General features: G+C 45.4%; 1 protein-coding gene across 1 annotated transcript in view; it reads left to right on the top strand.

The window, feature by feature from the left end:
• ARHGAP6 (Rho GTPase activating protein 6) overlaps nucleotides 1–13,069 on the top strand; it is a 474,790-nt gene that overhangs the window by 59,134 nt on the left and 402,587 nt on the right. The gene's annotated exons all lie outside the window — the stretch shown is intronic.

Below are 13,069 nucleotides of genomic sequence, written 5' to 3'. Positions count from 1 at the left end.
CCACTGAGTTACACACTTTAAATGGGTGAATTATGTCATATGTGAGTTACACCTCAACAAAGCTGTTAAAAAATTAAAGGCGGGGGCACCTGGGTGGCTCAGTCGTTAAGCGTCTGCCTTTGGCTCAGGTCATGATCCCAGGGTCCTGGAATCGAGCCCCGCATCGGGCTCCCTGCTCAGGCAGGAGCCTGCTTCTCCCTCTCCCACTCCCCCTGCTTGTGTTCCCTCTCTGTGTCTCTCTCTGTGTCAAATAAATAAATAAATAAATCTTTAAAAAAAAAAAATTAAAGGCGGACTTGTGAGCGTGTGTGTATGTATGTATGTGTTTCTGTGTGCATATATTTACGTATATTTGTGATGTTTCAGATTCCGGCAAATGCAGCAAGAGTCAGGGTGGGCCCTTGTTGCATATGACTGCTAGAGGAATTCAGAGTGTGTATAAGAACCCCGGGCTCTGTCACTGGCAGAGTGAACTTGGATGGGCCATTTCACCTTTCTTACGCTCTGTTCCGCAGCTGAGAAATGGGGATATGAAATCACTTTTTCATGCTCCTAGTAAGAATTAAATGAAATCATATATTAAGGCCACCGATCCGTTAGGCACAGCAGGCATGTGTCTGGGGCCTGCAGTACTTCTGGGGACTATAAAATGTTCGAATTTCTTTTGAATTCAGATGAAAAAATGAACTTTTAGGTCCAAGAAAATGTCTTCATGTATCATATTACCATGTTCATATTTATACCAACATGGTCATATAAAGTATATTTTATATATTTTTTATGGAGGAAGGGGCCCATGAAGGCAAAAGTGCCTTATGCCCATGGAAGGCACCATGCACGCTTGAACATGGCAACTCGGCGACGTAGAGGTCGAGTCTGTCTTTTTGCTCGGCAGACTCCACGAAAACCTCCTTTAAAATGGCACGAGGGATGTGTCAACGTGCCGGTGGCCAGTGCCGAGCAGCATAGCTGCACCCCTGGAGGCGACCACCTGGAGGCGAGGAGGGGCTCTGGTTTGGCCAGCCCAGGGTACTGGCCAGCTCCTGAGTTTAGTGGCACCCATCATCCTCTAGGAGGGCATCTTTGCCCCCATTGCCCCCGTTTGCCGAGTCCTTGTTCTGGACCAGGCACATGGTGCTCCTGTCTCAGATCCTCACGGTGTCCTGGAAAGGTAATTAGTGTTGTCCTGAGAAGAGCGGATGCTGTCCGCACCCCCCCCTCGCCCCAGTAGCCTCTCCACAGACCTGACGTTTACCTGCAGCTACAGTCTTTGGCCTGCCGATGGGTTCCCACTGCCAGGGCCTGCCACTGTTCTTTGTGTCTCTCCTTCTCTTTCTCCTGGGCCTTCATAACCTCGGCCTGAGGGCTCCTCTGGCATTCCCAGGGCTAGCTTTGTTGCCTGTAGAGGCAACCTGGACATGCCGAGGGGGACTGACATTCCCCAGGGCAGCCCTAAATGGATGGTGGGTGGAAGGAAGTAGGAAAATGCGACAGCCTCCCTGTTTGTAGTGAGTGATTCTGAGCTGTGTTCCTCGTGGCTTCGCAGAGCACCTCTGACAGGATGGAGCCCTACCTAGCCGTAGCAGGAATTCACCCACTGATGCACCGTTCACTGGCTTTCCTGCCTTCTCTCCCTCCCTCTCTCCCTCCCTCTCTCCACTCCCTCGAGCTTCCTGAGATCACCTCCAATCTAAACTACCTGCATCCCCATCCTTCTTCGGGGTCTTCTTTTGCTGGGACTCACATTAAGATAACAAGTTTGTAAATGCAAAAACTAGGGTTTGGGAAAAGTCGTAGACCTTGCCCCGGGCCCACTGGCCATAAACAGTGGAACCAGCTTTGCAACCCAGGTTTATCTGGCCGCAGTGCATTCTGTCTTCCAGCCATTGACACGACCCCTTTCACAGGCCAGGCATTCCTTCCTTAGTTCGGATGGAATCGGCCGTTCCTGATGCCACATGGATGTCCAGCTGTGCCCTAGTGGGCAAAGACCACACAGCTGAAGGGATGGGAAATCACGGTGGGTCACAGCCAGACTTGTCCAGCTCTGAGGCCTGGGTTCCTTCTCCTAAGACCCTGTGCTTCTCCACGGTGGTGATGATGGTTATGGTGATGATGATGGTGGTGGTGGTTTTGGTGGTCAGACCTTTCTAGCCCAGCAGCGTGCAATGTACCATGGCCACTTTCTCATATTTAATATGTTCCACAGTTCAGTTTTACAGAAAAGAATAAAATCTCTTTATATTTTGAACACTGAACTGCACCAGAACCATCTTCCCCCTCTCTATTTATAATATCGTGGTTACTTAAATTTATTTGTATTTGTAGGAAGAGCGTCATTTCAGTCCCTGTGCTCACATGATCCTGCCATTTTTGCACAATAACCCATTGCTTTCTCTAATGTTGTAGCTGTGAAGTATCACTTCATAAAACTGAAATTTATTTGTGAACTGGTAGAAAATGGGAGATTAATGAAAACCAGGCTTATCTATTTTTTTCTAGTAGGGAGGACAAAACATCTTTAAATGATAGCCTGTTTTATCCACAAGATATAATTTCATACAGATTGGTGATTTAATTCTTAAATTAGTGTTTTTGAAGCAAATACCCTACGAAGAACCAAAATGTGATTCTTTCCCCTTATTTTCTATCATAGCCTATAGTTAGTTAGTCAGTTGTGCTGCTATGCTTTTGCACTGGATCACTTAAAACTTTGTTGAAAGAAGCCAGAGGATTGCAAGTTATTTGTTGGCTTAGCTCTTTGGCTACAATTGAACATAAATTTAAAGTAGAATTAAAATAGACTATAAGGTCACTGTGACAAGCTATACTTTTATACACAACCTGATGTAACAGTAACCAAGCAGCCAGCAATAAGAACTAGATTACATTCCTGCAGAGCTATTTTTAAAATACATATTTACAAAGGAAGATGGAGTTTTTAAAGCCCTGAACATAACCCCAATTGTCAGTTACTTTGCCTGTAATTCTAATTCTGTTAGCTTCATGAATTTTTCCTCTGGGCAACTCAGACATCACCTGACCTGTCTCTGAATGCTAAATAATGGTGGGAATGCTTTCTTTGCTTGCTTTTAATTAAACGAAGAGTGTGGAACCAACTCTTGTGCTGTAACCACCAGCAGCAATACTCCTTGTAGCCGCTTATTTCCACATCTGGCTTTTTCAGGGAACTCTGGACGGAAAGTGCCGCCTGGGAATGAGCTGTGGAAGTTGTGCATAGTCATGGTCTGCCATCCCTTTAGAATTTTGTTGATATTATCACTCGAGATGGCGGGAACTATGATAAGAGGAATAAGGTTCTTTATAACGCAGCATTGCATGCAGGAAGAGCTGAGCATTGTACATTGTCAAAATGCAAAGGGGCAAAAAAGCCTACCTACTTCTGTCAGGAACCCATTTATACAGATTGTAATCTCAGCCGTCCACAAGTGATAGCTAAGCATTTAAGGATCATAATGAAGATGCTTCCGGTGTTTTATATATGTAGGACAGAAGACTTATAGGAATGATGAATATAGCTCATGGATTGGCAACTGTAAGAACCAAATGCCACTTAATCAAGTTAATACTTACCGAGGGAGAAGTATTTGAGCATCATGTTATGGGAAGTAAGATGAGCAAAGGAAATAAGAAACAGATTGGAGAGAGTTCAGCATTGATTGAGGTGATTTTGCAATGTGGTGTTTTTTTATAATTTTTTTTTTTTAAAGATTTTTATTTATTTGAGACAGAGAGAATGAGAGAGAGAGAGCACATGAGAGGGGGGAGGGTCAGAGGCAGAAGCAGGCTCCCTGCCGAGCAGGGAGCCCGATGCGGGACTCGATCCAGGGACTCCAGGATCATGACCTGAGCCAAAAGCAGTTGCTTAACCAACTGAGCCACCCAGGCGCCCTACAATGTGGTGTTTTTAATCACCACGTTTTGAGCAACGTTTATGTTTTGCTAAGTGTCTCCCTAACATATTTAGGCTATTAAATTACTAATGATGGACAGGTTTTGTCTGAAAGTGAAAGCGGCACCTAAATGAAAGAATGGTTAAATTTACTTTTGGGTCCAGATGGAGCCTTAAGGATTTTAAAAAGTAACGCTCAGCCTCTAGAGATCTCAAAAGCAATCTGAGAAATGGTGTCTTTCACACTCATAAGATGCTTCCACTGCTTTCTCGAATGTTTCCTGGATTAGGCCTAAGGGAGATCCTGGCCATTGATTTCATTTCCACTTTAGCTGATGGTGTGACCCCGTCAGGATCCACCCATTCCTTCTCTGAGTTTCATTCATTGATTCTGTGCTCGGCAAGGACTGCCAGGCACCTTAAATCCACATACACAACCTTTGGCCTCAAAGAGATCATAAGGCATGTGCGGGCTATGAATAAGTAGAAGCTGCAACCGCTTCTTGGGGTTCTCAAAAGTCAGTAACACAGCAAGGAGCAGCATAAAGTACAAGACAACCCTTCGAGAACCATCATAAGGACATCCCCTAAGTGTTGCACCTCCATCCCTGCAAATTTTTATTCCTTCTCTCATCTCTTTTGTATAATGTGGGTAAAGCCAAGCCACTTCCTGTCGAGTCCAACTGGGTGTTGCAGTCAAAGGATTAAGTTACACTTTAAAGAATTTGTCGCACTTGAAAGAATTAAAGTGAAATTAAATTGCGTGGCATCCAGAAGATCTTAAGTGGTCGAAATCCCTAAATCCTACCCTACAGCATGGTAGCCATCTTTGCATAATTTCTGTCTCTCCTCTCTTCCCTTCCCTCTCTTTTCCTTTCCCTGCTTAGCCTCCTCAGGATCCCATCTCTTTCACAGCACTGCCCCAGCCCCCTCCCTTTTTGTATCTCTTCTTTTCTCCCTTGGGTGGGGTTGCTCCTGGCTGTCATAGAGATCATGCTATCTTCCCTGGGCTCCTTTCAGTTTACCTTTCTACCCATTGCCCAGATCAGTACAAAGTCCAGGCCCTGTACTCTCCAAGCATGCTGCTGATTTCCATGCAGAAGAGAGGAGGAGGGGACAGCTCCCTAGCTCTGGGTCAACCTTGGCCATTTTGACCTGAAGCTTGGGTGTGGAGTCTCTTGTGGAAATGGAAGGGCCTTAACCACACAACTCAAACGCAAGCCGAGGGACCAGATGGAGAACTTTCCTCCCATTCTCCTCCTTCCTTCTCCTGTCCCTCTTGTATAATCACCAACTCTTCTCTCCTACCCCAGTTACTTAGCAGAAGTTCCCCAGCAGATCAGTGGATACCAACTGTGGTGGATTCTACGGTGCTCTGTCAAGGCCCCTTTTCAGGGACCTAGACCCACCCAACCCCAGCTGCTGGGGATGGCACCTTCTGAAGGCTCACAGCTGTGCCCCTCACTGGACTCGTCCTCAGCCCCATGGTGCTGACTTTCTCAAGGCCCCTGAGAAGAGTGATCCATAGCCATTGACTGGCCGATTTGAGATTACAGAGGCCTGGCCTCCTTGCCTCTGAAGGACCACCCAAGCTCCAGAGCTCCTTGTCTGCTCAACCGAGGCCTCTGTTTGTTGCAACTGCATTGCAGGACTCCTCCCTGTGCCTGGTCCTTCATCCCCCCTCACTTCCTCATAGGTTTATCTCCCTAGAGGATTCTCTAATCAGCCTTCTGCATGCAACTCCCTGCTCAGAGTGTTTTCCCAGAGAAACTAATCCTAAGACTACCACAAATGTTACTATTTGGTGAGGATGGAGAACTTGGGGAGAGGCTCCAAATAAGCTAGCTTTGACCTCGGTTACACAATAAATAACAGCTGTATTTTGCATGGAATGTGTAGATTTCATGTGAACACTGGAAATTTCTAGATGTCTGTAGAACCCAGTTTCCTAACTCACACATGAAACCTTGCACTGCTTTGTGATTTAAGCAGCAGTTTCCCGCTGTTGGTAAACTCAGTGAATAAGTCATTCATTTCTACCTTTTCCAAAAAACCTGTTCCTCATCAAAATGTGCTTTGAGTGCTGGCATGCTCTTTTTCTTTTGGGTCATAGCGGTGGGCTCTCTGCACAGTGTGATAGCTTATGTTCTCAGTGAGGAACATTCCCTCATGTAGTGTGATCTCGCAGTGTCCTCTGGTGACTAGGGTATATTTTCATACCCCTTTGGTGTTGGGCATGGCCACATGACTTGCTTTAGCTGTTAGAAGGTTAGCAGATGTGATGCACGAAGAGGTCTTACATATGCTTGCATGGTTAGGCTTGGTCTCCAGGCTCCTAATGGTGCAGTGATTAGAGCATGCCCCACGTAGCTGTTACTCCTTCAGCCTAGGCTTCAAGAAACAGATCTGGACCCAACTTGAAGCCTGGAGCCAAACCCAGTTGACTGCAGCCTGAAGCAGAGCCACGTGAGATGCACGAGCAAGAAAATAATGCTTATTTTTGTGAGCTGTTTTGTTATGTAATTTTATCGCGGCTCTAGCTGACTAGTACAGGATCATTAGTTTTTGACCCGTGATTTCACATTCTTCAGATTAATTCACCTTAGTCAGGGTTACCATCTTTCTCTTGTTTTGTCCTTTCCCTCTTTTGAGCTTTATATTCTCCTCTCCTTGGTTCATTCTCTGAGTGCCTCTGGGCCCAGAAAGCCCTCCTTCTCCCTGTTGTGCTTTCATGTACATTGGTGGTGGTGCATGTGGCAGAGAAAAGGAATAAAGGAGAAAGTCATTTTGGTTGGCATAGTCTGAGAAAGCTTCGTGCAGGAAGTGACACCTGAGCAAGTCAGGTTAGATAAGGAATAGTTTAGGTTCTGTGATTCACTCAGTAAATACTGAATAAGCCCCTACTGTGTGCTAGGCACTGAGGAATACAGTGGTAAGCAAAGCAGTCTAGATCCCTGTTACAGAGTTTATAGTCTAGTCTTGGAGGCAACCATTCATCAGAGAATGACGCAAAGAGATACTGGCATGAGCGAAAGGTGGGGAGACTGGAGGTAAAGGCCTAGGGACTCACAATCTGAATCCTAACCAGGATGGGTCACCAGGGACTAAGCTTTATTGGTGAGGAAGTAGCCTGGCTAAGCTATGTGCTTGGGTAGGGGTCGTAGAAAGGAGTCATGCATTTGAAGGGCCAAGATGCTATCTTAGGCTTTGAAATGGAGTGTTAGGGCTAGTCTCAAAGGGTGGATAGTGCAGAGGTTTCTGGAGCTTGAGGTTCATGTCCATGGCAGCTGTTGATGTGAGCAGCTTCAGAGTCCCTGCTCACATCTATATAGGCCTGGCAGTCCCACCTAGGGGCTGGGCAGCACCCTGGATTTGCAGGTCCTTCTTTGATACCAGGCTCCTCCACTGTCTGTTTGTGTGGAGGGGGTGTGTGGGGGTGTGTCAGGTGTCAAGAGTGGGAGCGGAAAACCCCTGGAGGTCTCATTCCTGCTGTCACCTTATGAAGTTTGGGAAATGATCACAGTAATCCCCATTGGTTAGAGTTCTTTTAACATGAAAGAACTCTGGTTGGCAGCCAGAGTGGCTGATGCAAGGTAAGAAGTTGGAAAAGCATTCTAGGAAAAGACATTTTCTTCCTGATTTTAATCTCAAATTGGGAAATGAGGAGATACTACAAAAAAGGATCTAACAGTGGATTAAATTGCTTGAGAACTGACTTAGGAATTTCACAACTTCTTCTCCGAGTTTAAAGGCCACTTGAGAGCTACTACCAGTGGGATGGGCTAGAGGACCTCCGTGCTACTTTCCAGGACGGGAGCCCCTCTTGTAAGATCGTTATGGGGATTGGATGAAGCTGGCCACTGCCCGACACATAGCCACAACTCAGCAATTTAGGTTAGCAATGTACATTAAAAATTGTGAATATTTTTCGTTTCTGTTTTGATTTATTATCTTTTTTATCTTATTAAATCAGAGGAATGTAATATAGGATATGTGTAATGGGTAAAATGTTTATGTCCCCTCCAAATTCATATGTTGAAATCCTGATCCTCAAGGTGGTCGTATTAGGAAGTGGCCTTTGGGAGGTGATGAGGTCATGAGGGCAGATGACCGGGATTAGTGCCTTTATAAAGGAGACCCCAGAGCGCTCCCTGGTCACAGTGAAAAAAATGGCCATCTGTGAACCAGGAAGCGGGCCTTCAGCAGACACCAAATCTGCTGGCACCTTGGGGCGCCTGGGTGGCTCAGTTGGTTAAGCGACTGCTTTCGGCTCAGGTCATGATCCTGGAGTCCCTGAATCGAGTCCCGCATCGGACTCCCTGCTCGGCAGGGAGTCTGCTTCTCCCTCTGGCCCTCCCCCCTCTCATGTGCTCTCTCTCATTCTCTCTCTCTCAAATACATAAATAAAAATCTTAAAAAAAAAAAAAAATCTGCTGGCACCTTGATCTTGGACTTCTCAGTCTCCAGAACTGTGAGAAATACATGTTTGTTGCTTCTAAGCCCTCAGTTTATGGTTTTTTTGTTATAGCAGACTGAACAGACTAAAGCAGTATGTATATAGACTAGAAAAGTACACCTTTAAGAAGATTTTGTTCGGGCGCCTCCGTGGCTCAATTGTTAAGCATCTGCCTTTGGCTCAGGTCATGGTCCCAGGGTTCTGGGATTGAGCCCCACATCAGGCTCCCTGTTGGGCAGGAAGCCTGCTTCTCACTCTCCTACTCCCCCTGCTTGTGTTCCCTCTCTCGCTGTGTATATCTGTCAAATAAATAAATAAAATCTTAAAAAAAAAAAAAAAAAGATTTTGTTCTTGAGGCGCCTGGGTGGCTCAGTCGGTTAAGCGTCTTCCTTCAGCTCAGGTCATGATCCCTGGGGTCCTGGCATTGAGCTCCATGTTGGGCTCCCTGCTCAGCAGGGAGTCTGCTTCTCTCTCTCCCTCTGCCCCTAGCCCCCCCCACTTGTGCTCTCTCTTGCCCATGCTCTCTCTCTCTCAAATAAATAAAATCTTTTAAAAAGAACATTTTGTTCTTTATGCATAAACCTAAGGCCTTTTCTGTCCACAATTCTGTTTTCTTAAGTATAAATTACATTATTTTTCTTGGTAAACTATGTTCAGGTAAGTAATCCCTCTTTCCCCACTATGTGAAGAAAACCAAAAAAAGTCCCATTAATAAATTAAACAACATCTAGTATTAGAGTCACAGAAACCACTGGCCCTTTGATGTTTCAAGTCTGATGTATTTAAACCACCCCCCCCACACACGTGCATGCTCACAGACACCCACACACATGTATACAAGGTGTATAAATATTTTTTTTCTTTAAAGATTTTATTTATTTATTTGAGAGAGAGAATGAGCTAGAGAGCATGAGAGGGGGAAGGGTCAGAGGGAGAAGCAGACTCCCTGCCGAGCAGGGAGCCCGACGCGGGACTCGATCCCGGGACTCCAGGCTCATGACCTGAGCCGAAGGCAGTCGCTTAACCAACTGAGCAACCCAGGCGCCCCAAGGTGTATAAATATTGCGCACACACGTATGTGTAAGCCACAGCAGCAATTGGCTGAGGGAAAGACACATTCCAGTATTATTATTATTATTACTATTTTGCAGTTTTATACCTTTATTTGACAATCAGCAGTTCATCCTCAGCCACGTTAACTGTCTGTAGATTTTCGAAAGTGGTGACAGGTACAAAGGTAACCAAGGTATAGAACTTGTTTGGTGAATCTTCATCCTCATTACGTTTCCCGGGCAACCGCACACAGATATGGTCGGGGACATTCCTACTCCTTTGACCCAGACAGCTTTGTTGAGCTTGGTGTCGGTGCGCACGCCTGGAGTTCCCATCTCCTTCGTGGCAAATTGCCAGCTCTTTTGGAGTACCTGAGAAACCCACTGTGTGATGTGCTTGTGAATGTGGATGGTGTACTCTCTGCTCCCTCCCTTCTCGCCACCCTTCTTTGCAGGAGCCGTTCGGCCGGGCCTCGGTTGGAAAGGGAGCCAGAGCATTATTTTGTGCCTCGTTTTTTTGTTTTTTTTTTTTAAGATTTTATTTATTTATTTGAGAGAGCAAGAATGAGAGAGATTGTGCCTCGTTTTGTGTGAGAAACAGAAAGAGTTTCTTATCAAAGCGTGGCCAATTAAAAAATAGGACTGGGTTGTTCACATCTGTAGCTCTTCTTCCTCTGAATAGCATTGGCTATTTTCCAGTGTAAAAATTAGTACTCTTGGTGGATTAAATTACCTGAGAATTAATTAGAAATCTCACAATTTCTGCTCAGGGTCTAAATGCTGCTTGAGAGCCGCTACCAGGGGGATGGGCTAGACGACCTTGCCTAGACAGTTCTGAGGCAGGAACTCCACTCTGCATGTCAGAACTAAGATCATATTCTTGGTCATTTCTTGAGCACGCAGCCCCAGTCAAGTCTATAATGAATGTGCATCATGATAATATCTGTGACTTGAGAATAATCATAAAGTCAGATGGGCCAGTTCAGTGGTTCTCAATCTTGGGGAGTTTTTCATACCTATTACTCTTTGTTCTGACACACGTCCTGATCTTCTGGGCAAAGTATGAGTCCATAAATATTCCTGCGAATTGAGCTATCTCTACTCAGTGGGAATGTTCTTAGCTTGAACTTAAAAGATTCGGATCTGAATCTCGATGCTTGCATGTAACTGCTCTGATTCTCAGTCTCTTACAATGTCAACTGGGTACAATGATAATTTACCACATAGAGGTTTAGTAAAGCCCAAAGGAGATGATGAGTGTAGAGATGGAGCATGGAGCTGGCAGATAAGCAGACCTGAAGATTGTGGACCATAGGCTGTGCCACATCAGAACCCCTTTCCTAGATTTGGCCAATACCCCCATTATGTGAGTCGTGATGGAAAGTGGATTCCCACCTTCCTCCACAGGAGGCTAAAGGGGAAGATAGTCCCTCTCCCACCCCCAGGTGGGCAGAGTGAGGGCACATGACCTAGACTCAGCCAATCAGATTCTTTGGCCTGAATTTGTTCTCTTGAGTGAGTAATGCAGACACAGAGGCCCGGAGAGGGTGGCAGGGTGGAGCGATACTGGGTCCCATGACTGACACTGTGCAGGCGCTGGGGCAGTGGCAGGTGCCCAGGGTAGACATTTTTGTTACCTAGCCTCCCTTCATTCTTGTGCCACCTTCAAGCTTGACTCCCCAGAAAACACTGATATTCTGCCAACATATTATAATATATTCCTTTTCTTCTTAAGTCAGAGTCACATTTCTGTTGCTTGCAACCAACAGTCCTGGCAGATACCCAGACATACATTTTGTCTGATAAACTTTAAAGCACTTTACTAATGCGAGGTATTGCTTTTCTTATTGAGATATGTCATAATTAAGGAACAAGTTAGAAATATTTATGAAGGATCCAAGATTAGACTTTTAAAAAAAGAAGAGTGTCAGTTACATTTTATTTTATTTTTTTTTAAGATTTTATTTTTTCTTAGGTAATCTCCACACCCTACATGGGGTTTGACCTCACAACCCCCAGATCAAGAGTCACATGCTCCAGTGACTGAGCCAGCCAGGTGCCCCATTATATTTTAATGTTATAGCAAAGTATCTAGTGGGAAGGATTATTTGTGATGTCCACATTTATGATATAAATATCTCTAGGGCTTTTTTTTTTTCATCTTTAATCAGGTCTTTGAACTCACTACATTTATATTTTTGCTTAGCACTGCCCCCCAACCTCAACACATAGAGCACCACTATAGCCTATAAAACCACATGGTTATTGTAAGTTCTTTTTAGTCTTTATCTTCTTTGTATTTTTTCTACTCCACTGGACATTTGTTCTTGGTTTCTTTCAAATGCTTTCCTTCTGCTGGCTGTCCTTCAGATGTTGGAATTGCTCAGGGTTCTTCTGTTCTCAATGTTCACATTCTTCCTGGACATCTTATCAGCCACCATGGTTTCTGCCAACATCAAGGTGGCAGAAACTGCACTGTGCTGAAAGTTCCAGCAGGGAAGAGACTTCTTCCTTCATATTCGTCATGACATACCTGTAGGGACTAACACAGTGCCTGGCACATAGTAGATATATTTTTCAAAATCTTTGTGGAGTTAATTTTGCTTCCTATATTCTGATGATAGGCTCAGATTGCTTCTGAGTTGCCGACCAGTAATGTCCACAGCATCTCTCTACTTGGATTTCCTGTGGGTTTCAAACTCAGTGTGTTAAAAAAAGTAAATCATGATGTTCACTCTAGGGCGTAAATGGTCTGTTTTTCTGTGTTCCTGGCATAATGAACGGTGCCGCCATTTGGTCTCTTGAGGCAGCCATCTACAGAGCACTTTCTCACATTCCTTACCATCACATTATTCGTGTACTCTTGATTCCATCTCTCTCCACCTCTACTTCCTCTCCCTGGCATCAAGCCTGCACCAGTTCTCCTGTGGATGGGCCCAAGAGCCTCCCATCTAATGGGCTCCTTCAGATTGACTCTGCTCCTACCTAACGTCCTGTCCCTCTCCCACAGCACCCCCGACCCCAAACCTTACTGGCTCCTACTTGCCCTTCAGGACTTAGCTCAGTCAGTCATTGAGAACTGCTTGCTGGCACCCTTCTGTGGAGTTTGTGCCTCTCTGTAGTAGATGAGTGCCCCTTAGCGTTCATCATTCCTCTCTGTACCCTGACCCATTGGCTTCTGGCTACCAGCACATGCTCTCTACTTCTCTGGACACTGCAAACTGCCTGGCCCCTGCATGGTGCAGGCTGAGAGTGCCAAGCAGTCCACCTCTTCCAGGATCCACTCTGAGCCTGTGACCAACGGTCCCTGGTACATAAATGTACCAGCTTTCTTAGCTTTGTTGGGATAACTCTGAGGCATGTTCTACAACCATCTCTGAGAGGCCCCAGCAGGATCAAACCCCAGTTTCCCACAGTGGTAATCTGCACTACTGGATACCTTCCTTTTCCTATCTCACTTCACACTCCTCTACTAGTTTCCTGGGAACACCTCCAAAATAAACTACATGGACTCAGATGTTTGCCTACTACCTGTAACTGGGCTCAATCCTGCCATAAGACTTTGGGAGACAGTGTAGAACACCCCTCAGAGTTATCCCAACTGGGGGCCTAGGAGATTGGGGTATTTGCCTACCAAAACCTCATTTG

Source organism: Mirounga leonina, unplaced genomic scaffold (genome assembly GCF_011800145.1).
Source record: "Mirounga leonina isolate KUSES-001 unplaced genomic scaffold, KU_Mleo_1.0 Mir_268, whole genome shotgun sequence".
In the NCBI taxonomy this organism is placed as follows: domain Eukaryota; kingdom Metazoa; phylum Chordata; class Mammalia; order Carnivora; family Phocidae; genus Mirounga; species Mirounga leonina.
This window is presented reverse-complemented; position numbering and strand designations above follow the sequence as displayed.